Genomic DNA, 25034 nt, shown 5'->3' on the forward strand with positions numbered 1-25034 from the left:
ATAATAATAATAATAATACTTAATATCATGCTGCTGCTGATGATGATGATGGCTTTGCGAATCTAGGCCCATAGCGACAAAACACCAGAGTAGCAGTGGGGCGACATAAAACGAAGCAAGTGGGCGCCATTATGCCATGCCCGAGAAGGAAGTGAGGCAGTGCGTAGGGTGCGGCACGTGTGGTAAGTGTTGCCGATACGGGTACAGAATGAGACAGGACACCCATGAGCTGTTTAAATCACCCCCAGCATGAAGCCCATAATGAGTTGTTTAAATCACCTCCAGCATGACGCCCATAATGAGTTGTTTAAATCACCTCCAGCATGACGCCCATAATGAGTTGTTTAAATCACCCCCAGCATGACGCCCATAATGAGTTGTTTAAATCACCCCCAGCATGACGTCCATACTGGGTTGTTTAAATCACCCCCAGCTCAGAATTTAAAGACAGGCCTCAGTATAGGTACATAATGAGACAGCATGACGCCCATCCTAAGTTGTTTAAAGCACCCCAGCTCAGCATTTAAACACAGGCCTCTGGTAACGTGCAATGTGTAGTTATATTCACCTGGAATGACTTGTATATAGAAGACGAACTATGGACTCTAGGTACCGTAACTAAGAGATGACAAAAATTTTTAGATTTGAAAATACTGTCTGAAACCTGACTTACTAAAGTGTGTGTGTGTGTGTGTGTGTGTGTGTGTGTGTGTGTGTGTGTGTGTGTGTGTGTGTGTGTGTGTGTGTGTGTGTCCATTTCTTGTTGCCATGTACAATTCTACATTCAGGCGGGTTGTGCCATGCGCCTACACACTTCGCAGTGCATTACAGTCGCATGCTTCCGTCATGGTTTTTTATATTTGCACTTTTTTTTTTTTTTTTTTTTTTTTACGTGTCCGACTCTGGGCATGCTTCGTTATGATCACTATCGTCCTCTTCTTTACCTTAATCACAATAATCTGTTACATCATTTTCTTATCATCATCGTCGTCGTTATCACAACCACCCCCACCACCACCACCATCATCATTCATCATCATCATCTTTTAAAATGTCGTCTTAGATTCTCAAACATAAATTACTGAACTAAAGGTAATGGGTAATGAACTGGTATTCCTACAAATGCAGATTCATAGCCCTGTGTATTAGGAGGTAATGATATTGTGATATTAAGGTACTGTACTTGTTCTCTATCTCTGTAATATTCTATTCTGATTTGGAGAGACTTTTCAAACAAGAGAGGTTAGATAAAGCCTTCATAGCCTCCTTGGCACCAGTTCTCTCTCCCAAACTGTATTAAATCGTCTGGCAGCACAAAAACGCATCATGGAGAAAGGTTTAATTTATATTATTATTTAATGTATCGTAACCTTCCATAATCTCACCGTCATGGCATAAGAACACCCTTGCTGTTTACATCTTAATTTTCCATCTCAAGAAACACGGTGGAAGACAAGCTTTGCCTCAGCAGATGACATAAGTAAATGACAAAGTCAGGGATGTTTAAAAAAGGATAAGACTCTCTCTCTCTCTCTCTCTCTCTCATGGATTCACTATTTTAGTGAGGAGGGAAGAGGTTTGAGGAAGATAAAGTAGGCAAAAAGGAAGATATCGGTAATAGTGTTCAGGCCTAAGTATGAGTGTAAAGATGTGGGCTGTCTGCAGGGTGTGTACATTAGACATTTTTAAGCCCACGAATTCGGTGACAGTCTTTAATACATTCTTACACTCTTCAGCTTTATTACGTTTACGGAAGGTTTTCGAACAGCAGGTAGGCTATATTTTATAGGCATGCACAGTTGTACCTACACCCTAATTTAAATCTATCTATATATTGAATAATATCGTAAGACAGAAAGTACTTCCTTGAACTGGATGAGGCGGCAGGTTATTTATATGCATGCCTGGTGTGTTGATTCCAACCACTGCAAGGACATCCACACGTTTCTATCATCTAAAAACATCCCAAACAATACCACGTTATACATGTGCTATGAACTACCCATGAAAATACCAAGCACTACTATACTCGGAGCTACTCTTTTCACTTTAACTTGGCGTACCCCTGCAAACTCTCCATCTTGAATGACAAGTTGAAACAACAGATTAACATTAGAATAGGAAGCTAGTCACAAAGAACTGTTTTGGAAAAGATGCGGAATCACAACATTATGTTCTGCCACTGAGCTACGAGAAACAAGCTGCCAAGTTAAGGTGAAAGAACTATATAATACCCACACACTTTTAACCCGTCAAACAAAGCCCAAGCATTACTAGAACATCCATCTGCTTTTACCCATTCAGTACGGTACACTGACGTATTTTTCGTTATAGTTTTGCAATCAACAGGCGATTTTCTCTCTTATTTCTCTATATACTTATTCTGAACTATATACTTATTTTGAACTTGAGGGGAACACAGGCAGGAGTACAAGATCGGAGGTAGAGTAACGCAGTGCCATATACATACGCTAGCCTGTGATTAGAATTTATTGTCAGTTAGAAGTTTTATGTACAAGTGTCAAAATGTTTAACTGTTAATATTCATGAGGCCACATACCAAGACCCAACAGCCAGTGTCCACTGCACAGTAAAGACCTCTTCCAACTTTCTCCAGTATGATCTGTTGTTATTAGCCTGTTCCTTCCCTGTCCGCCAGGTATGTGAACTGAATTCTTGTAGGTAGCCTATCTGGTTCACTGTACGTAGCCCTTACTAAAGCTATATAGAAACCAAGATAACTGAAGGTAATATTTTTTTTTCTTATTTGCACAGACTGGAAACCGCGTCGAAACTTTATGAGATGATGCAAACTAATCAACAATAATCAAACGTGTTGGCATCTCGCTCCACTCCTTCAAAGCCTCACATGTATAATGCTATTCCCAACCATGACAGTCTATCCACTATATACCTAATGAAACAAAAGTGTCAAGCCACGACCAATTAAACTGACAACCATTCACGGTGGCCTCATTTGTGACATCCCTGACATAACTGCCATACCTCTGAGAATAACCAGCAACAGGGATCGTACACTCATTGGTCTGGGAGATTTCGAAACTCCTTTTCCTCGGCGATGTTTATATCTTAGGTTTAACATCCACTAAAATGTAACTGATGACAGCAATAAGGGGTGTATCAGTTTCAGTAAAAAGTAAAGAGAAAAGGAGAAACCCAAGACTCTGAATAAGCACGAATTAGGCTAAAAATACGTCCCCGGGTTGATGGGGTAGATATCACACAAGAGAAAATCAAACTTTAATATGCAAAACAAATCGCAAGGAAAGAGGTGATAAAAGCCTCCTATGCTAACGAAAATACTGGCAGATGAGAGGTTACAGAGATGGTGTACGAGGAAGAAGCGAGGGTAATATCACTAACTACGTGTGTTGGAGATAGATGGCGGGTTTGTAGGTTAATCTGGCTATAATAATGAAAGTGTGTGTGTGTGTGTGTGTGTGTGTGTGTGTGTGTGTGTGTGTGTGTGTGTGTGTGTGAGAGAGAGAGAGAGAGAGAGAGAGAGAGAGAGAATCCTTAAAATCAAAACAGGACTTCCACTATTTCCCCATATGTTTCGCTGAGTCTGGCAACTGAGTATGTGATTATAGAAACCACAATATTTCACTCCAATCCCGTGTTATTAGTGCAAATGTGTGAGTCAAGTGGTTCAAAAGTGGAAAGCTGACCAAATGGACGCGAGATCGATTCCAGGCTGGTGTAGGGAAGTTTGTGGATTTGAACTTCACTACCTATACGTAAAATATCTATCTATCTATATATATATATATATATATATATATATATATATATATACATATATATATATATATCTATATATATATATATATATATATATATATATATATATATAAACGCCAATACTCCCACAGCAGGTTAGGATGAGAGATCTAGAAGTTAATGAGAATGGCTGGTGGGTACTGGAGCCTAAGTGGTGACATGGCAAGATGTGTGACTCATCTGAAGTGTCCTACTTAGGAGGACTGCTGAGCCACTGGGAGGAGGAGGAGGGAAAGAAAATGGAGCATTGGACACACACACACACACACACACTTATTTGTGTATACACCCCCAGCACGGCACCTCCACCACACCTCCACACACAGGCTAACCTCCACTTGGGTCTAACTTGAGCACCTCCACCGCAAGCATTCCCCCCCCTTCCCTCTCTCTCTCTCTCTCTCTCTCTCTCTCTCTCTCTCTCTCTCTCTCTCCAGTATAACACCTTACAGATACGGAGAGATGGAAGGAACGGGGCAAGTGAAAATAATCTAGGGAAAAGGAAATAAAGGAAGGAAATCAAGAGTGAGGGAAGGGGCGGTGGAAAAAAAAAAAAGAGGGAGAAAATTTATTTAAGTACGAGGAAGGTAAGACATGGCGGAGGGGGAAAAAAAAAAGTGAGGAGGGGGAAAGATGGGGATAAGAGAGAGGAGGAGGGGAAAGACAGGGGAAGAGGGGGTAGGGTACAAAAGGGAGATGGGAATGGGGAAAAAGAAGGGAGGGAGGGTGAGCGAGGGCATGGTAAAGGTGAGAGGTGACTTTCAACAAAAAGGAGGATGGGAAGTAGGTAAAAAAGAAATATGACGGGGTCAGGGAAGTATCAGGACCTCTCACCCCCCCTGTACCTTGTATCTAACATCCACCTATCTGCTTAGGCTATTTCAATCCCATTTATCTATCTATCAAGCGAAGGGAAAGGTTGTTAGCGAGACGGCAAACTATCATGTATGAGTAGGGGCCGTACGGTAATATTAAGAATGTTACAAATGAGAGCGCCAACAGGTACCGGTAATCTAGCCCTAAAATCCGAGTCATTTATGGAACACCAGCGACTGTTGTGTGACCAACGTGCATCCCACATTACTTGATTAAAACTGAGAGCGCAGGTGTTAGACCCAATATCTAGCAGTCATTTATGGAACATTTGTAACTGGTAGCGTGACCAGCCTGTGGACAACAATAATAAAGTATAATGAGCGATAACACAGAAAACTCACATTTTCTATTACAGTTTAAAGCCTAAAAAGTAAATAAATAAATAAACTGGAAACTTCTCGACAATACTGCGTTCTTAGTTTTAATAATACAGGCCTAGGCCTAAGAGAACAGTAAGGTAACCAGTAGCCATTAAAAAAAAAAGTACCAGTATCTATCTGTCCGTATGATGTCTACTGCACCTTTTCCTCTTGCTTACTAGCAAATTTAATTACATGGAATCACATGTACAATCTCTCACTCTCTCTCTCTCTCTCTCTCCCTCCCTCCCTCCAATGACGCATATTTCAAGCACTAGTAAAATAGGTTTCAAAGAACTAACTTCATCAAAACTGCCAAAAACTAGTTCCTCCACGCACCCCCAGAGGTAGGTAAGTGGGGAACTGTTGGCATCGACGTAGGGAAGTGGGAAATGGGTGTGGGGAGGTGGGGGTTAGGGTGGAAGGCAGTGATACTGGCGAGAAAGGGGAATTTATACGCTTGGGTGAAAATGAGGGGAATGCGCAGAAGGGGTGAGTGCAGACAACTAGCAGTATGAGTGAAAATAAAGAAAATGGGAGGGAAGTTCGGGTGGAAGACGGGATGAAGGTTAGGAGGTAGGGTTGTTGTTATCCCTCATCCTTATCTAAATGTAAACCCGGTGGACTGCAGCCTGACGTTGCCTTCCTCCTGCCGCCCACTATTCTCCTCTCAAAGATAGGGAGTTGAGAAAAATTTGCATAACCATCCAGAGGAATCACCCAGTTATTTCGTGCCATCACGGGAAAGCGTCCCTATCCAGCACCAGGAGGCAGGATGGAACACAAGAATGCAGATAAGGGATTGTGAGGTGTGTGAGCGAGCGTGGGTAAAGATATGGGAAATACGTGCTAGGGGTGAGGGTTGCCTATAGGTTAAGAATGAAACCTGGAGGACGTGTGGAGACTGGTGCAAACTGGGTGTGAAGAGCTATATACGGTAGGAAAGGGGACATGAAAAGACGGAAGAACATTTTTTTATACTTATAAGGTTTTGCTATGCTCCGCAAATGCCCAGCACTAGTACTATGATATACAGGTTTCTAACTATATATACTACTAGTTGAATTGTGACAAACAGGGAAATAGCTACTTTGTCCACGAGAGTGACCAGCTTGTAGAGGATAGGGTAAGTGAGCCGACATACCTTTAGTAACAGATGAACACCTTATGAGGTGCATGCGTCCCTGGCTAAGGTACTGCAGTCATTTAAGAGTAAGCTATGTGACCCGTTCATTAACATAAAAAAAAAAAAAAATCCAGTCGCCCTTTAGTATTTAATTATTTAAAAAAAAATCCAGTCTCCCTTTAGTATTTAAACTTCTCATATTCTTTTGCACCTTCGTAAAGTATATATGGCTGGGGTCAATATTTCTTTTAGGCTACACTGGCTCGAGCAGTGTCAGAACTTAATGGGGTCGTGCTATATTAACCAGCAACATTCAAAATGTGTGCTTGTACGGTTGTAATCTCTACTCAATACTTTGAAACCCAAGGCGTGTAAAGGAACTCGATCTGAACTGTACACTGCGTGCCTAATACCTTCCCATGACATACAAACCAGTGCCATAATCTGAGCATTAACACACACGACACTGAGAAGGGAGGGAGCCACTCATCACCCTTACATCCACGTGTAGGCTACTCCGTGCCACTTTGACTTCACACCTTCGTTCACACCACCTGCACCAAATTCACCACCAAATAACATCCCTTCCTATTCTCACCACTCCATAACAATACCCGGTAACATTCCTTAACTGTGCCGCCAAATGAGTTTCATTCCGCTACTCAACTTCAGCATCGAATTAATATGGGTGAGTACACGCCAGGCCGCCAGTAACCTCGCAGACTCCCAATGAACCCCGTGGTGAGTAACAGGTTGTGACGCGAGCCACAGTTCACCCCCCTACGGGAAACTGTATACACTCGGGTAAACTTAACGTTTCACGCTTGCGATGACCCACACACACAAAATAAAAAATAATTATAATTACTTTTTTTGCCTGTTCGTTTGCTTGCATGTTTTTGTCTCTGTCTATTTTCACTTTTTATTTACACATCTGACGCTCTGACCCACCCATAGGGAAGAGGTCCATGACTAGGGTACTTAGTCCAGACGATTAAGTTTAGGGTGACTGATCACATGTCCATGAACAGCAATAAATTCTAACCTTCCCTTGAACTCAACCCTTATGGCCTACATTTGGTTGAGGCGACCCATTTCCTGGTTTTATGGTTTCCGACTATCGTATTAAGCCTACTATCTGCTTTGCCAGTGCAGAATGACGACATATGAAAGTACAACTACCTCAAGCGAAGGGATGGTGGACGACCCTATTTAAATGCAGTCAGTAGTACCTTTTGATTTTTGTTAACAGGTGTGCATATATGAAATACACCAGCAGGTTCTTGTTCAAAAGAGGTAGGAAAAACAAATGTCTGGCCTACCACTGCTACAAACCATTTCTTTGGTATCGTGTTGTACTTGGTACCGGTACTTCATTCTGGCTAATGCTAAATAACAGGAAATCTACCAGTACAGAGGAAATCTACCAGTAAAGGAAATCTACGTGTTGAAGAGGTTGGAGGATACCCTTTTGATGACTTCCGTTTTAGGGGAACGTACTCGTGCTGATGGGGTTGCAAACGATCTCCAATGAGGCCCCTTAGTCCGAGGACATATTTTTTACTTCTTATGGTCTTATTCTGGCTGGATCAGACTTTCCGAAATGACAGGGATAAAATACAGCCTTCACTGTCCTCTTACTACCACAGGGTTCTCCGAAGCTAAATAAAGTCATTTGGTAGCAGCAAGAATATCGGGCCTAGTAAGACTGCTTTAATCGACTAGCAGCAGCTAAAATTAGTGACGTCATCGGAGTGAAAGTTATTTTTTTTTTACTACGTCGTGTGAAGTGAGCCCGTTGCATACCACACCAAACCATTCACTCAAGTTCATGGTCTCTCTCTCTCTCTCTCTCTCTCTCGTGCTCCTTCACGCTGCTTCACCTCTGGCCTCCCTTTGTCTCTTCCACTCTCCTTCCTCCTCTCCATATCTCCTACTCCCCTCCTCCTTCTCTTTACCATTTCCCCTCTCCTCTCTCCATTCTCATCCTCCTAACCATACATTTATTTCACTGTGTTCGTCAGTTTCGTCTCGGCTTCTCTACACGACTGATAAAATGGTCTGGCACATCATCCTGTTCCTTATACTCTTTCCCCTTTCCTTCACTGTCTCCTCTCTTTCTCCCCCTTCCTCTCTTCTCCAAATATTCTTCATTCAATCTCCTCTCCTACTATTAATAGGATACGGGAGGGGGAGGGGGGTTGGAAGGAAGGACAGATATTACAGTACTGTATTTGTATTTCTTTCTCCTCTCCCCATCCTCATTTTTCCTTCCCATATTTTTCAACCTTTTTCATCGCCACTCTCCCTACCCATTCCCTGTCTCTCCCTCACCTTTCCTTTTCTCCCCGACTCCCTTCCATATCTCTCCCCTCTTACGTCACATATCCTCCACTTCTCTCTCCTCTCCCCCTCATCCCCTACCTCATCTTCCGCCTCTAGTATCCTCACCAGCTCTTTTATCCCCTCTCCTTTTCGTGTCTCTCGCTTTCCTTTCCTTCCCCCTATCTCACTCTCCCCTCCTTCCCTCAACCTCCCTTATCACTTCTTCCCTCTGTCCTCTCCTACTTTCCTCACCTCTCCTTCCTTCCCCATCCCATAACTCTCATCATCCTCTCATCTGATCTCTCCAGTCTTTCTCATCCATACACCTTCTCCCGCTCATTTTTCATACTCTCCCTCTCTTTCCATCTTCCTTCCCTTTCAGCTCTCTCACACTTCCTCTTTCCTTGACTGTCTCCTCCGTTTCTCCCCCTTCCTTTCTTCTCCAAATGTTCTTCCCTCCACACTGTGCACTGCGCAAATTCCACGCTGTGTCCGCAGACGCCCTGTTAACTCATGTACCCGGACATAGTGTCATGCATAAGTTACTTATTTATTCGATTATTCATTTTACTTTACTACTTTTCAGGTTATTCATACTTGTAGCTTATAGATAATGTATTATAGAATATAGATTTTCCTTTTCAGTCTTTCCTATGAAATTTCCATGTCAGTTTTTCCATGCTGCCTGGTGGTTTTCCTGTTTTTTGCTTGCCAGTTTTAACTGGAGGGTTTCGGGGCGGGGGGAGCCTTCTTGCTTTACTATCCTTATCCTTCGGCATGTAGAGTTAGATCTCGTAGTCATAGTCTACTCTGTAAAAAACAGCCTCGAAAGGACCGTAAGGTCTGTTGCTGTTTGCTTTCCTTTGTACTCCTCTCCCTTCCCCGTTCTCCATTTTTCCCTCACTGTCTCCTCTTGCCTCATTCGTTTCTACTCCCTGTGTTCGTTTTTTTTTTTTTTTATTCAATCCTTATTTATCATTCCACTCCCCTAGATTTTCATTTCCCTCTCCTTCCCTTTCCATCTCTCTCTCTCTCTCTCTCTCTCTCTCTCTCTCTCTCTCTCTCTCTCAGCTGCCATTCATCCTTTACGAGCCCCACTACCTTCTTTCTCAATCTTGTCCCCCGTCCTTTAAATTCCTACTCACCTCCCTCTCTTCCTTACACCAGTATCTTTACTCCCTCTTTCCTGCCACAGCCCTTTCCCTTCCTCTTCTCCGTTTTCTTTTTCTCCTCATTCCCTTTTCATTGTTTTCAATCATCTCTTTCCTCCTTGTCAGCGCTTACTCCGTCTTCTTTTCTTCACAAGCACTCTCTTCTCCAAGCACCCTTCTGCTCCTTCCTCAACCAACCTCTCTCGCTCTCTCTCATAACCACCACCGCGTCCCTCCCCTTTCCCTTACTCCCGCCCAACATCCTCCCCTTTTTTCCCCCCAATACTCCCTCCCTTCGTCCTTATCCCTCCCTGCTATCTTTTTCCTTCTCCCTGGCAACATAACCCTCTTCCTCTCCCAGCCTCTCTCTCCACTCCACCACCCTTCCTCTATTCCTTCCTCTCCCTCTCCCCCATCCCCAGATACCCTACTCTTCCTCTCAAGCATCTCGTCTCTCTCTCCTTTCATCTTACTCCCTTCTTTTTATTAGCCTTCTTTTCCTTCTCCCTCCCCCCTGTCTCTTCCCTTGAACCCCCCTCCCTCCATCTGGCCCAGTATCCTACTCTTCCATTTTCTCTCCCCAATCCCTCCTCTTTCCTTCCCTCCCATCTTTCCAGTCGTCCTTCCTCCCTCTCCCTGCTTTCCAATCCCGCCCTAACACCCACCCATATACTCCCTCCCTTGTCCTGACCTTCTCTCTCCCCTATTATCCCTCCCCCCCCCTGGGACCCCTTCTAAACCCTACTCCACCCCGGCAACCCGCCCCCCTCCTTCCTCCATCAAATCAATGCCCCCCCCCCCTCCGATGCTGTGCCTCCGGGGTCTGTTCCGCCTCACCTCCTCCTCCTCCTCCTCTGCTCCCTTCAACCTTCTTCCATCGCCACTCCCACCGACACCACCCACATGATCACTAACCCTTCCCGATACATTATGGATCACTATATTCACCCCTACCACAACTCTATGCCAATTTCACACGTTATTAACCTCGTAACAACTGGACTAAGCGTTCGATTCCGCGCAACGCAAATTTTTGGCAACACTGAAAACCAAACGATACTCACAGCACGTGCAAATTCTCAATAAATATGCCAATTCTTGTATCGAAACTAGTGTGGTGTAACTACTTATACGTTAATGAATACTACAACTGTGGCAATGTTTGGTGCATTGATCTAGATGAAACTGGTTGGTGTGAACTGGCGGCCCCATATTTTTAGTCCACCCTGACTAACCTTCACGACTCGGCTCACGCTGGCGAAGTGGAAACGGTGGTTGTTATTGTGACGTTATAATGCTGCTGTTAATTACACGTGATATCAACACTAGGTAAATATAGCCAGCTTCACGTTACTGAAAACCGTCACAGAATCCGCATTCACTAACCGCCACATACACTCTTCACTTCACTGTATGTAAAAATGATATACATAACACTTGTTAGTTTGCTGTAAGTTTGCTTTTTTCTGGTAGGTGTGATAGTGTCGGTGTAAAGAAGGAGGTACACCCGCCGCGCACTCCGTCTGTCAACTGTTGCCTCCTCGCGTCGTCTGCAGCGTGTGTGTTGCCAAATCAAAAATTTCTAGAATATTGTTCAGTTGACGAAACTCCTGAAATAACGATAAATATGCTCAGGTTTTGAGAACATCCTTGAGTTTTCTACAAAATCTCTTAACCATCACTAAAACTTATAGTAATTCAGCGCTCAGTATACATGCATTTATTTAAGTCCTGTGCCAAAAATACTAACATGGCATCTGTTCCACAGCATCGCCAAACGCGCTGGCGTCGAAGATGACCGAACATTTCCGGAAATTTCACACGCTATTTCGTTCCAAAACCATTTCCTCTAGCAAATAAGCTACCTTACATTTAACAACCACGAGGCACTTAATGCAGATTCATTAAATGAAAGGATAGCGAATTGAACAAAGATAACGTAACCATAAACAGAGTCGTGCAGACCCAATTTCCGTGAGTGAAAACAAGAGAAAAAAACGCTGCAGTGTGGGAGAGCAGCGTGTGTGTACACTACATTATTTATCAGGTGCAGATACTGTGGCTGTTATCTCGCCTTTGTTGATCTTAATATGCTATACGTCTTACGGATATTTAAACCCCTCCCTAACACAGATTACAACAACAATAACATGACAAACCTCCACGCCGGCCGAAGTACACAGCTTTCAAGCAGCCGGATGGGATTTATCGATCACTGTTATTGATGATGCCAACCCACATGGCATGGTTTTGTGTATTATTATTATTTAACTACTCCTACTATTACTAGTAGTAGTAGCAGCAGCAGTAACAGCAGTAGCAAAAGTAGTTGCTGCAGTAGCGGTAACATCCTACTCCTATTTTAAATGAAGTAGAATTGAGAAGGGAAAAGGAAACTTTCAAGTTAGAAAACTATCATTAGAGCACAACGAAAGCGGAGCTTTGAAAATGTAGTAACAGCACTATGACTTGCCATCGTCAATCAATCGATGCAGGGAGAAAAATCAGGGTCGTGAATGCTTTTGCTTTCCCTCAATTGTCGTGTGAAAAAGTTCTTCGTTTCATGATTCAAAGTAGTGATGCCCATGGATCTGTCCCAAGTCACGTAGCCAGGATCATCTCAAGGAAGGAGGAGGAGGGGAATGAGAAGTGTGCACTATGTGAAACAGCTGAGAGAGGGGGGAGGATGCTCCATTTGATACAGCCTCTCCTTGATTAAATAACTGATATGGGGATGTGCTTATTTATCTGCCATTAACCTACAGTACGTGGCTCTAATTAAGGCCCGCCCCAGAGAGAAAGAGAGAGAAAAATAATGTATGTAGCCTAGTGGTTCCCTCACATGTGAATACTAACGAGTAATAACTCGGTGCTCTATTTCAGGACGCCACCATTTAGCGAATCATTTTAGGCCTTTCCCTCCCTTCGTAACTAGACCCCCCCTCCCCTCATCTAGCAGTTATTGTGTGTACCCTCGACCCATTCATTCTCTCCCCCTTCAATTTCTCTTCCCTTCTCTTTTCTTTCCCTTCATCCTCTTCTGCCCCCTCTCTGTTCTCTCCTCTCTTTACTACCTTTCCCTCGTATCTCCTCTCTCTCCTCCCCTCACTTAATCACCTCTCGCATTTATTCCCTTCCCATACTTCCCCTCGCCTTCCATCTCTTTCTTACCCTTATTCAGATCATTACCTCTCACCCCTCTCATTCGTCCTCATATTTCCTTTCTTCTTTTACCTCCAAAAAAAATATCATGTCCTCTTCTTCCTCCTTTTATCTTCTCTCTTTCCCCTCACCCTCAGCCTTCCCTCCCCTCTCCACATACTTCCTCTCTCTTCTCCCCATCTCCTTTCCCTTCACTCCCTCAGCTTTTCTTCCTTCTCATCCCCTGTCCCCCCTTTCCTTCATCCACCAAGTCTCCCCTTCCTCTCTCTCTCCTCTCACCCCATTCCCTGCCCTCACACTTTTTCCCTGTCCACTTTGTCTTCCCTTTTCTTTTTTCATTTTCTTTTTCTCCTCTCTTTAAAATCCGTGTTCCTGCTTTCCCATTTCTCTTTCATCCAATTACCCCTCTTTTTTCCCCTCTCACACCCTCCCCTTTTCTCTCCCCTCTTGCCTTCTGCTTCTTCCCTTTTCTCCTCCTTTTCCCTTTATTTCTCATTCCCCTCCCCTTTCCCTCCCTCCTCTCTCCTCTAGGTAAATATTAGCAGCAATATTGTCTCTCCTCCCCTTACATATTCTCTCTCTCTCTCTCTCTCTCTCTCTCTCTCTCTCTCTCTCTCTCTCTCTCTCTCTCTCTCACTCCTTCACTCCAATCAGTTTAAAGGCATGAAAATATGATCAAAGAAATCTTCCCACTACTGGCTAAGAATCACCTGCAATATTAAGCTACGTATCTTTCGAGGTCGCTGTAGACAGACAGACAGACAGATAGATACCGGTAAACAGATAACAGTAATAACGAGAAACAGGCTATGCAACCCTTGAAATATCTCTCGGGATTGGGTTTATATACAGTAATAATAACGAGGAATAACTGTCCTTAGGGTCGGTGTAGCCGCGTTCCGGTAGACAGGAAGATAAAACGAAAGAAATTACGAGACAGCCATTGGCCTTGGGAGATTCGGAAATTAGTGATTAAGCACTGCAGTTTCTTTTTATGTCCAAAACAACCGGTATTAACTGACGCCCGCACGATTATCCAAGAGAGAGAGAGAGAGAGGCATTCGTTCGTCGTGAGCCTGGTACAGATGTGGCGATAAAACAGCTTGCCAAAATATGTTATACGCAAATAACCAGTTATCAAGATGAACAATAACAAGAACACTGCAGAACCTTTAATTATACTGTATGACGAGTTAGTAGCAGTTGGTATGACGTGGAAAATTTAATGCATCTATACCGTAACGCAATATTGGTAGTTTCCCTTTATATTCGCATTAAATAACCTACGGATCTACTTCATTTAAATAAACCATCTTCTCGTTTACATACAATTCACTGACTTCTTCCCAACGACTTAGTCATTCTGCATGTTGCACCTTAATGTTGACTTGTATGCTGTCTGTATCTTTTTAATATAAGTATTGTATGCATCAAAGGTGGCAAAAGAAAAAAATGTATAATGCTGAGGAAGGTCTGTTATAAAATCTCTCAATAAAAGAGAATACCGGTACTAGTCTATAATGTGCAAAATCGAACTGCAGTGCGTGTGGTGTTGTGGGTCTTGCGTTTTATTTTTCTGAATGTGTGTGTGTGTGTGTGTGTGTGTGTGTGTGTGTGTGTGTGTGTGTGTGTGTGTGTGTGACCCTATGACCTCTCACCAACATAACGCTGACTCCCAACAACACTCCCACGCTGTGCCTGCCTACCATGTGGTCCTTTCACAACGAGAGGATTCCCATAAGCTAAGCAGAATCGTCCAGCGGTAACAAGAATAAAATATAGAAATAGGTCATGGTAATGATAAATAGCTACCATTTTAAGGGTCTCTCCTCAGCTGAATATAATAGTACTATATCAGCCAAACTATAATACAACAAAAATCAATGAACCGTACCTCATAATGTCCCCATAAATCAGGAACCACAATAATAAGAACAACGACAACCTGATTCCTCGCAGCCACAAAACCATCTCGGTGTAACTTAGTAAGCTATTCAGTAAGGACTTGGGTTATATAAGGAACCAGAGCATCTTAGGCACGCCTCTAGAGCGACTACTGACACAAGCAGCAAGCTTGAATCTACAGGGTTGTTCCACCAGTACAAACCAGCTTGTTTAGTAAGGTCCTGCGTCACAGTGAGCCGTAAAACGTCTTCAGCACGTCTGCTGAACGGCTACGGCTTGCCGACACCTGGCAGCGAACCCCTACGAGCATAACAATTGGCCATAGCGTGGGACAGGTGCAGTTACCTACCACACACCTGCTATGGAATCTCCCTTGTCAAGAAAACAGATCAAGGTGATGTGGTAGTCCCAGTGGAAGTTGTTGGTTGAAATCTTGTGTCCCTGTCACTATTCTGAATCTGACCACTGCCCGTATACACTCTCGAGAGGGAGGTAGCAAGAGAACTGATAATAGAGGGGAGACAAGGGGATAAAGGGAAAGAAACAAAGGTAGGGGTAGAAGCAGAGAGGAGGGGAGGAGGATAGGATGAAGGAAGGACAGTAGGGAAGGAGAGAGCAAGGGAAAAGAAAGGGGGGGGGAAGTTGGGGGAAATGAGGAAGCGGGGGAGGAAACGTGAAGAGGGAGAGGGGGAGGATGTCTGGGGGGGTGGAAACGTGATGGAGGAGAGGGGGAGGATGTCTGGGGGTGGTGGAAACGTGATGGAGGAGAGGGGGAGGATGTCAGGGGAGGAGGAAATATGAAAGGGACGATAGGGGAGATGAGAGGTTCAGAGGGGGAGAGAGGAGGGGAGAATGCAGTGTGCGTTCTCCATCTCGTCTTTTTCTCCCCTCCCTCCCCCCATCCCTTCCCTCCTTTCTCATCAATCCTCCTTAATTTCCTCCTTTCCTTTCCGTCCCATAACCCTCGCTCTTCCCTCCCTCATTTCTCCCAATTTCCTTCCATTTCTCACTCTCCCCCTCATCTCCTCCATCCCCCTTTACAGATTCCCTTGTCCTTTCCTTCATCTCTCCCTTCTCCAATCTTCCCTCCCTCTCTCCATCCATTAGCTATCTCACTCACTCCTTCCTTGGCTGACCTCTTTCCCTTCCTCCACTTCCTTCTTCATTTCCTCTCTCTCTCTCTCTCTCTCTCTCTCTCTCTCTCTCTCTCTCTCTCTCTCTCTCTCTCTCTCTCTCTCTCTCTCGTACTTTTATCTTCTTCCTACTGGTTTTTGCTAGTCTGTGCTTTCTCTAATATTCCTGTTCTGGTTAATGTCTGCTTTCTCTTCATTCTCTCTCTCTCTCTCTCTCTCTCTCTCTCCTACCACCCACCCCCAACCTCCAATTAATGACTACGCATAACACCGAGAGTGCAGTGTGTGTGTGTGTGTGTGTGTGTGTGTGTGTGTGTGTGTGTGTGTGTGTGTGTGTGTGTGTGTGTGTGTGTGTGTGTGTGTGTGTGTGTGAACTGACTGAATCGAGTTCTTTTTTGTTTACAGGAAGGGAGGGAGGGAGGGAGGGAGGGAGGGAGGGAGGAAGGAAGGAAGGAAGAGGGGGAGGAAGGATGGAAGGGGGAAAGGAGGGGAGGGGGATAAGGTAGGAGAGGAGGGGGGAAAAGGAAGGAGAGGAAGAGGAAGGGGCAGGTAGCCTTGTACTCCTCTGTGCATATACTGGACTTAATTACCCACAGGTGTCCGGCCACCAGGGACCTCCGGCGTGTTTAATCTGGCATAACCTTTTTCTTAGGCGGGTGTAATTCGACTTAACCTTTCCTTAATACGAATCTAATGGGCGTTTCACCTCACCTGCGTCTGCGACAGGTGAGGTGAAGTGAGGCCGCATTGTGACTGCTGAACTTTAAAAAAAAAAAAAAAAAAAAAAAAAAAGTGAATTTGTGTTGGTACGATACACATCCCATCTTTCTCTTTCTTTTCGTTATCGCCTTAGCATATATACTGTAGCCGTTATCTATCTATATTAAAAATTGCCAAGTACGGATCAATACGGTAATTCTCTCTCTCTCTCTCTCTCTCTCTCTCTCTCTCTCTCTCTCTCTCTCTCTCTCCCCGTCCTGCGCTTCCTCTGCTGGAGATATAACAAATACATGAGCTTATATTTAACTTCCTTCTCCCTCTCCTACCTCTCCTGTCCCTCTACCTCCTGTCATCCTTCCATTCCTCTTCTCTTTCTCCTTCCTCACTTTTCCCCCTAATTTTCCTCTTGTTTCTTCCTCATTTCTTCCTTGCTCTCTCTCTCTCTCTTTCTCTCTCTCTCTCTCTCTCTCTCTCTCTCTCTCTCTCTCTCTCTCTCTCTCTCTCTCTCTCTCTCTCTCGTCTGTCCCACTTCCTCCCCCTTCACTTTTTTATCTCATCCCGTCGTTCCTTGCTTCCTCCCTCAGCCCACTCCCTCCCCTCTTAGGCCCTTCCTCCCTCCTCCTCCCTCTCTCTCCATTTACTCCCCTTCTCTCTTAGACCCCCCGCTATAAAAAAAAAATAGTATCACGTATAGATTAAAAATAGCACGAGAGAACAGTTCACACACACACACACACACACACACACACACACACACACACACACACACATATATATATATATATATATATATATATATATATATATATATATATATGAGAGACAGAGAGAGAGAATTTTCCTTGACAACAAGCAATTTTCGTCTTTCTCTCTCCCTCTCCCTCTCTCTCCAATAAATCACTGCCTTTACCATTTGTACTCATTAATCCCCTACACTCCTATAGCTTCTCCCTCTTCCCCTCACCTTCCCCCTCTTTGTCTCTCTCCATGCCCCTCCTATTCTCTTTTCTCTCCCTTTCCTCTTCTCATTTTCTTCTCTTCTGTTACTTTTCTGAATATCTCTCCATTTCACTTTTCTCTCTCCCCCCTATCTCTACAACATTCTTCTCTCCCCCCCTCTCATTTCTCTCCATGCTCATTACTCCTGTTTTCCTCTCCTCTCTCAATATATTCCGTTACAATGCTAACATCCTCCTCTCTTATCTCTTCTTTCCTCTTCCCTTCGTGCTTCCCTTTCCCCTCTCTCCCCTCTGTTTCTCCTCTCCTCTCCCTCCTTTCCTTCGGTTTTTTATCGCTCTCCTCTCCTCTCCACTTATTTTCCTTCTCTTCCCTTTCTACTTAGGTTTTCTCTCCCTCTCCTTTTATTCCCTATCTTTCCTCTCTTTCCCTCCTCTCCTCTCATCTCCTCTCCCTTCGGTTTTCCCCTTTTCTCTCTACAACCTCACTTTCCTCTCTTTTCCCCTCTCTCTCCCTTCCTCTTTTTCCCTCCAATCACTTACCACTCTCCTTCACTCTTCCACCTCCTTTCCCTTCTGCTTTCCCCTTTCCTACTTTCTTCCCATCATTTTCCCCCTCCACCCCCTCCCTTAACGTTCACACCTGTTTCTCCTCCCTTCCCTCCTTTCATCCCTCGGTATAAATTGTCTTCCTTTCTCCCCAAATGCCTCTCTCCCCCCATTTTTTTCCTCCTTCCTCTTCTCCTCTCTTTTCTTTTCCTCCCTGTCCCCTCGGCTCTCTTTCCTCTCTTCCTTCCCCTACATCTTCCCTCCCCCCTCCCCCCAAATTGCCTTTTCTTCCCCTCATTTTTCGTTAGAGTCCCCTCCAACACTGCCCACAACTATGTTCAGTCCGTTCTCTCTCTCTCTCTCTCTCTAACATTATTCGTATCTCAGTATATCACATCACCAGTAACTTTATAACTACAATCAATACTTCTGATGTTGCCTTTTTTTCAACAAGTCACCCCTTAATCATCCCTACAGATGTGATAGCCAAAAATTTACCTAACTACCGATAACACATGATTCAGATGACTTACTATGCACAAAACAAGTCCCTCTCCATGAACAACATAGCACTAATACCTATATCGTCATGCTTTTGTTTTCGTTAATTGTTTGTTCTAAAGCGCTGCAATCTTGTATCTGATATCCAAACCTTGTACACTAACTTCATTCGTTGATTAGTCGATTTCACCCATAAAAAAGAAAAACCATCATTATACTGCAACTCCCTCTTTCACTGTGAACAGGCACAAAACTATATCACTCTTCCACCAAACACAAACAGCAGAAACTTACCTATCAGTAACAGTAATTCAGACACTCTACTTCTCGCACAACAACACACCTCCACCGTGGCCAATGAAGTACTGAAACCCACACCATCCATCATCCGTAACCCTCTCCCCACCGTCACCCTTTATCGCAGTATGTCAACCACTAGGTACACTTGACGCTGAGAACATTTCCGATAGAAGTCTCACCACACACACATATTCTGGCTTTAAAGTTACGCCATGTGGTATTCGCAAGGTACACAAATACGGTCAACTGTTTGATTTACGCAAGGACAGACAAGTATCATAACCACAATTTCAAATCACCTGAATCTGACAGCTCTTGCGACAAAATTCTAACCCTAATTATACATTTCGTTTTTATGTTGTCATTTGGTATTTGCATGAAATAATATTTATGCACGGACAACTGTTTAATATACAGCATAGAAGTCAATAATTTATAAATAAAAATGGTAACTACATTCTCACCTACTACAGAATTTACATCGCTTTAATGCTTTACCTGTATGCAAATCATGAACTCTATATTATATCTAGACATTTCACAAAAAAAAAAAAAAAGCACAAAGAATGGGCAAAATACAATCAAAAGTTTAGTTAACTCCGTGGCTGCTAATTATTAACATTCCATTTCATTTTACTGACATGAACAGAAAATCCAGGATGCTGCAACTCTGCCAACACCGTCACCGACATGGTGAGATTTCGTCATATATCTTAGTGATTTATTTCAAAATCTACACTTTAACACTCTCCTGTATGTCAATGATATCCTTTTCATATTGACACATTTTGCATCATTAAATACACGAGGATTAAGGTGTAATATGCATAGTAAATCGCCGAGAAAGAGACATACCGAAATCTCCAACCTGAACAATAATGATATCACCAGCTGCACCCCATGGCCTAGTAGAATAGCTAGCAATGTTCAGCAACCTTCTTATCAGGTCGTTTATCTTTTACCTGCCGGGCTTATGGGATGCAATGAAAGTTTACTGAAGCTCCATAAATACAAGCGTTCGTTGTTGATAATAAAGCAGCAGGAACGGAATTTTCGTAATATTATTTTCTCGTCGTGTCATCAACACGCGTGAGATGTGATGTTCCTACATTAATAAGTAATTTGTCAGAAAAAGGAAAAAAAAAAAAACTATCTGAACATACTGAACAATTTTCATTTTGACAAGATCGATTCGTGTATAGTATCTGGGTGTTGTGATGGCGCTACTTTCACGTCCGCTTTATGTAAGCTTCTAGGTACTGTATTGATGACACCTTCATATATCGTGGTAAGTTACGACCAGGGGTGGGATTCTTAAACATATTTACAATCGATTCCCAGTCGTACGGTAATTTGGATTTTTTAAAGGAATGACTACACAGGGAAAGATTTTGCACTGCTTTCCCCGATCTTCCTTCAGTTAGAACGTGCAGTAATTTTCGTCTCGTAACTAAGATATACTTATGAAACAAGAGGAGGTGACAGGAAGATTTGACAGCCCACTTGTCCTTCCTATAAATAAAAAAAACAGAGTTACGACAGGGAACTGATCGTAGGTGTGTATCCCGGACCAGATTCCAGCATTATTTGGTATAACAAGGTGTATACAGGTGTTTATGAGGTGTATACAGGTGTTTATGGACTCACTAACACAGGCTCTAAGCTTTATTGACATTTTGCTTCCATCCAAACTTCAAGCTACAGCAGTTCAAGTCCAAACGTCCCAGATTGTTTTAAGAATGGAGGACACCTGTAATCTGGTGTACCAATGTGGATTTATTTTTCATTTAATATGTTTTTCCTTCCTCTGTTCATTTTTTGTAAAAAAAAAAAAAATACAAGACTGCTTATCTTCACACGTGCACCACACCAGCGGATGCCACAGACACACAGCGCATGACAAGCTATCAGCTGTCCCACACGCACACCACCGACGTTGTAGTGGGCAAAACCTAGACTAGTTATTGTTAGTTTGTTATGGACGTCTTTTCATTATCAGGGTAAAATTTGGTATGACCTGCATGGAGATAGGAATACTGAGCAAGAGGCAGTCGTCCTAGTCTTCAAGTTCCTCTAGCGGCCGTCAGTCTTTCTCCGAGTACGAAGAGGAAACCTGGTCTTGTTAAGATTCTTCTTATAAGGATGTCATGCAAATCTGGCTGTGTCGATATCGTATTAAATAAAAGGCAGTTCTCCTAGTACGAATAAAAAACCTGGCTTTAAGATTCTTCTCTGTATATGGATATTCAAATTAGGCAGTGTCAATTGCGTATTCAATAAAAGACAGACATACCGTACCGGAGAATACTAAGACGCAATATGCAAAAACAATTCGCCAAAGAAAAGAGCCAGGGAGCGTTTTTATCGACGAGAATAAGTCACTACCCGGTGACAGCTTAGTGGAATGCCTTTCTTTGATGTTTCTTTCTTTTTTTTTTTTTTTAATTATTTCGTTTAAGGTATGTGTGTAAATGTCCACTTTACTTATAATTTTTTGTACCAGTTATCTACATACACTTCAATTCTCACAGCCTATCTACTTATCTAACTACCTGTATCTGTCTGTTCATCGGTCTGTCTGTCCGTGTCTGTCTGTCTGCATCAATGCTGCAGGCAGGTGTATGTGACAGATGTTTGGTGTGTAGCTGTGCGTGGCACTGTAGGGCGGGGTCCACTACTACACTACAAGGGCACCTCCACCCTCACCATAAAAGGCACCATTACCATCATCACCATACCTGGCCACATCTTACTCTTACTCCACCTTCACGATCTTCTCCCATACTCGCCACCTCGCACAAAACCTTCAATATACTCCTTTATTATTTACGATAACGTCTTTACATTCTTGCTGCTACCAGACGATTTTACTCGGCAGCATCCTAGTAATAGAGCCTATATCTAACTCTTCTAATTCGAAATGTCTCTATTCATTTTAAGATCTCTAGACGAAGACGATGATGATGATGATGATGATGATGATGATAATAATAATAATAATAATAATAATAAGAAGAAGAAGAAGAAGAAGCAAAAATAAATAAATACATACCAAATAAATGCTCTGGGTGTCGTCTGTCAACATTAATCCCCTGCACTACGAGTCTCCCTTAACATGTACTGTATATACTGCAATAGTCCACAGGTAGGAAGACCAAAATAATAATAATAATAAAAAAAATCATGCTGGTGATATTGAGAATACTACTTCTAATCGTCACTATGATAGATATTTCCAAAGTAGAACAAACCCGCCTGGCAGAAAAGAATGCACATTAAGGACATCCTGGTAATGAAGATCTAATGAGTGAATGTACAAAACCTACAACACGATCTCAGGTTTATGCTTACGCGTCACGGTATTTGGCTCAGAAAACAGCACCGTGGCGTGTGTTTGTTTATTCGAATTTCTAGTGCGGGACGAGTGGCGGGCAGAAATAATGGTGGCGGAAGAGAAGAAATGGTGCCGGTAGGGAAGAAATGGAGGCAGAAGGGGAGAAATGGAGGCAAAAGGGGAGAAATGGTGGCGAAAGAGGAGAAATAGTGGCAGAAAGGGAGAAATGGTGGCGGAAGAGAAATGGTGGCAGAAGACGAGAAATGTGGCGAATGGGGAGAAACGGTGGCGAAAAGGGAGAAATGATGGTGAAAAGGGAGATATGGCCCCTAAAAAAAGCCACAGCTGCGTAAATATACTGAAGAAAATGTGTGGTACTACAAATATCAATTACTGATATTAATAGGTAGAGTACATCAGTAGTGGCACGCTCGGTTTCTCTGACAGAGATGGCTATTCGTTTTCTATGAGTCGGATGATTAAATTTTGTAGTTACCGCTAAAAGAAAATACGGTTTTAGTGATGAGGTTCCAATATAAACAGCACAGTCTGCAGCAGAAGTGTCTTTCCATATGCTCCACGAATTTACGCGGCCTTATGAAAATGGAAGCTATAAAATCAGGGTCAAACGCTTATACAAAAGTCAGTCCCACAGCATCCCCTTCACGGTGTACAGTAGCGAGGGCAGACTACCGTAGTGTAGAATAAATACAGATGAGGATACCCTATGCCGTGTTCGTGGAAAATGGCGTGTAAATACCGTAGATTTTATACCTCCCTAATTCGTATACAGACAGTTTAATCGAAGTAACTTGGTCAGTGATGCTAATGATGCCAGGCAGAGCGTTTGAATGGAAAAAATGCCATATGAACAAGACAGCTACACTATTTTTTTCCTTTTTTCGTTTTCTTTTCCTTCCGTATCTAGTTATGAGTCACAACTTTATAATGCAATCGATTAGCTCCGTCAAAACTTCACCTCGATATGAACGTGCCGGCATGCAGCAACAAAGGGAACGATATATATAATGGATTCTGAATTTATGGAAAGAAACAAAGAGCGGAAATTTGCCGATCACCTGAAACAGCACATGCTGCTGCATATACATTACTAACCATATGCAACAGCAGAGAGCGCTTCAGACTTAATCGTCATTTCACTATTCCTTAAAAGTCTGTACAATTATCTTCAGTAGCAGAAAAGAAATGTGGCCAACAGAAACAACTTCAATGTCAAGTCGAGAGAGAGAGAGAGGGGGGGAGAGAATTTTTCGTTTCTTTCCCTCTTTCAGGCCGGGTCACGGCAGTAAAAACTTTCTAATCGCATTAACTTCCTCTCCGTCACAACCTCACACCCACAGAGCGTGCCGTGAAAACTAAACAGAAATGTACAGCGGGAAAAATAATATGTCTGATTGTGAAGCAAGAGGTCTATCCATCTATCCATTGCCAGACGCCTTAATCCTGAAGGCGTGGAGAGAGAGAGAGAGAGAGAGAGAGAGAGAGAGAGAGAAAGTTTGATTGCGTTCTCTTTTATATTTGAACGAAAGTCGCTGGAAAAAAAAAAGAAGAAACATAGAGGGGTAAGGATTTCAATTATATCCACAATACGAACGTTTCACTGATATATTAAGAAAATTATTGAGAATAAGACGCTGGATGATAATCATTATTATGATGCTGAGTTTGCATTAATACTGTAAAGAACAAATATAGGCAAGCTACTTAACTCCCGAGTCTGGGGTAAGATTTATATAACAGAAGAGGACAGTAAGGTGTAATAAAAAAAAATAAATTGCTCAGGAAAACGTGTTTGGGACGAGAACAGGGGCCTTCCCCTAACCCCTCTTGCTTAATAAGCCTCCTCAGCCGAATAAAATCGTCTGGTGGTACCAGGAATTACCTAAAATAACACATACTTCTTCCTAGTCAGTGTTAGGAAAAGTCAAATGCAGTCGTTTCGTTCGTTTTTAGATATCCTTCACTTACACTGCAGGCCGGGCCATACATTTGCCCTGCAAATGCAGTCAAGTAAACTCCCCCTCCCTCCCCCACACCATCATGCTGAAGGTGACCATGAGGCAATGTTTGCATATGACGTCATTCGCTAAACATGGACCATAAGGCAGTTTTTACATGACGTCATTCGTTAAACATGGACCATAAGGCAGTGTTTACATATGACGTCATTCGCTAGCCACGGACATCACCAGTGTTTAAAGTCTCCACTTCCAGGACGTCTTTATTATTTTATTCTTATTGCCAGACGATCTGACTCAGTTTGGGAAAAACAATTCGAACTGGAGAGATTATCCTTCAGTGATACTTCCAACACTCTTTCCTAGCCTTAAAAAATAAAATAATAATAAAATCGTTTGGCGGTAGTCACAAGACACAAAACTGCGTCTTCACAGTGACAGTGTGGAGAAAACCAACTTCAAACACGGTGAGCCCCCCAGCCGGTGACAATGATGCAGTGTTTACATATGACGTCACTGGCTATGCAAGGACGTAAGGTGTATTTAAAACCGGCCTTGATGGTTTCTTAGGGTGGCTGCATCAACTCTTATCGCTACGTGAGTGTAGGTATGCAGTTAACACCCTTAGGTTTAAACCTTAAAACCTAACTGACGACTATATATATATTTTTATAACGTCACACAATTTTACTTGCCATTTAAAAATTCCCCGGTATAAGGGTTACACACAACTCGATTCCCTGGCAACCGTGTGACGTCACTGGTAAATACAGTAAACACAGCATCATGATCACCTGGTGGGATGGTGGGTTGGATAAGCTTTTAAGGCTGCATTTGCCCACGACATGAAAGGAAAT

General features: G+C 43.0%; 1 protein-coding gene across 1 annotated transcript in view; it reads right to left on the minus strand.

The window, feature by feature from the left end:
• The window catches only part of LOC145416679 (uncharacterized), a 176331-nt gene that overhangs the window by 123949 nt on the left and 27348 nt on the right, over window positions 1-25034 (minus strand). The gene's annotated exons all lie outside the window — the stretch shown is intronic.

The sequence above is a fragment of the Coenobita brevimanus genome, chromosome 107 (genome assembly GCF_032717465.1).
Source record: "Coenobita brevimanus isolate Jiangsu-jjx chromosome 107, ASM3271746v2, whole genome shotgun sequence".
Classification (NCBI taxonomy): Eukaryota; Metazoa; Arthropoda; class Malacostraca; order Decapoda; family Coenobitidae; genus Coenobita; species Coenobita brevimanus.